Genomic DNA, 1,971 nt, shown 5'->3' with positions numbered 1-1,971 from the left:
TTATTCTAGGGATATTCAAGATACTACAATTTTAATATGGTAAGACTAATTCTAGATACAATAATATTGGCATGCAAATAGATCAACTAACATATCAATGAGTGAAATCCTCCTTTATGGATGCATCTAAAAACCTATATATAGCCAAATGGAAAACAATTAGAATATAAAAATTTCATTTGCTCTATACACATAATTTATCTAAGCTTCTTGCATCTGCAGAAAAATGGCTCTCCATTACAACTTCTCCTCAATCTTATTGCTTGCATTTATCTACTTTATGCATGACCACATGATAACTACTACAACTGCACGTCACATTCTACAAACCCCTAGTTTCTCAAAGCTAGATACACCTAGTTTCTCAAAGCCTGCAACCCCTAGTTTCTCAAAGCCTGCGACCCCTAGTTTCTCAAAGTCTGCGACCCCTAGTTTTTCAAAGCCTGAAACCCCTAGTTTCTCAAATCCCCAAGCCCCTTCTTTCTCAAAGCCCTAGACCCCTAGTTTCTCAAAAACCAATACTCATGTTTTCTCAAAACCCGAGACCCCTAGTTTCTCAAAGCCCAAAACCCCTAGTTTCTCAAAGCCCGATACCTCTAGTTTCTCAAGGCCTGAGACCCCTAGTTTCAAAAAGCCTGAAACACCTAGTTTCTCAAAGCCCGAAACCCCTTCTTTCTCAAAGCCCGTAATGCCTAGTTTTTCAAAGCCCAAGACCCCTTCTTTCTCAAAACCTCAGACCCCTTCTTTCTCAAAGCCTGCAACCCCTAGTATCTCAAAGCCCCAGATCCCTTCTTTCTCAAAGCACCAAACCCCTAGCTTCTCAAAATCCAAAACACCTACTTACTCGAATCCCGATACCCCTAGTTTCTCAAAGCCCAAAACCCCTAGTTTCTTAAAGCCCGAGACCCCTAGTTTTTCAAAACCCGAAACCCCTTCTTTCTTAAAGCCCCAAATCCCTAGTTTCTCAAACCCCGAGACCCCTTCTTTCTCAAAGCCAAAGACACCTTCTTCCTCAAAGCCCTAGACTCCTAGTTTCTCAAAGCCCGAGACCACTTCTTTCTCAAAGCCCGAGACCCCTAGTTTCTCAAAGTTTGAGACCCCTAGTTTTTCAAATCCCGAGACCCCTTCTTTCTCAAAGCCCGAGACCCCTAGTTTCTCAAAGCCCTAGACCTCTATCTTTTCAAAGCCCCAAACCCTAGCTTTTCAAACCTCCAGACCCTAAGCTTCTCAATGCCCCAAACCCTTTCTATCTCAAATACCTAGACCTTTTTTTCTCAAAGCCTGAGATCCATACTTGTCAATCTCAAAAATTCCAATATTTTCTAAAACAATATTGAAAACTTCTTTGTGAGTAACTATGGTATTTTTCAGGTGCCATGACTAGTGTTGGCTAATGAAAGGGTGAATCAAAAATATATTAGATGTGAATGGATAAAATATTCGACTCGTTGTTATTTCATGCGAATGAAAAAATGGGTTGAATGATGGATAATATTATAATCCACATATTATCTATTTATATATTGTACAGGATTGAAATTTGCCATCAAATAAATGAGTCACTTTCTTTTTCAGCTTTTATTTTGATAATTTAGCTTACGTTGATTTTCCTTAGGACTATGTTTGATGTTTGGTTCTTTTTTTAGTCATGCGCTAATGCAATAGTTTCTAATTTTGGTACAAAGTTTTTGATAAAAAAAAATTGTAGCTGCTAAAATTGAAGTAAACTTGAAAATAAGTTACATTATTATATATACTCATATAATTTGGTATTAAGTTACTTTGAAAGAAAATAATAAGCGCAAACAATGGCCAAAAATACAAGAGGAATTTTGAGTTTTATATATTTTTCTTTGAAAATTTGAATGTAGACATGAAAAAAAGGAAATTCGTAAAATAATCTAAGTATTTGCTTTACTTTTAATATAATGTGCAAAGAATATTTTGTTTGAAAGGTAGAAGGACATTTGC

General features: G+C 36.7%; 1 pseudogene; it reads left to right on the top strand.

Annotated features, from left to right (window-relative positions):
* Positions 1-226: 226 nt before the first annotated feature.
* On the top strand, positions 227-1,222 carry LOC125870166 (proline-rich extensin-like protein EPR1; annotated as a pseudogene).
* The last annotated feature ends 749 nt before the right edge of the window (positions 1,223-1,971 follow it).

The sequence above is a fragment of the Solanum stenotomum genome, chromosome 7 (genome assembly GCF_019186545.1).
Source record: "Solanum stenotomum isolate F172 chromosome 7, ASM1918654v1, whole genome shotgun sequence".
NCBI classification, from domain to species: domain Eukaryota; kingdom Viridiplantae; phylum Streptophyta; class Magnoliopsida; order Solanales; family Solanaceae; genus Solanum; species Solanum stenotomum.
Note: the sequence above shows the minus strand (reverse complement) of the source record. Positions and strands in the feature narration are given on the sequence as shown.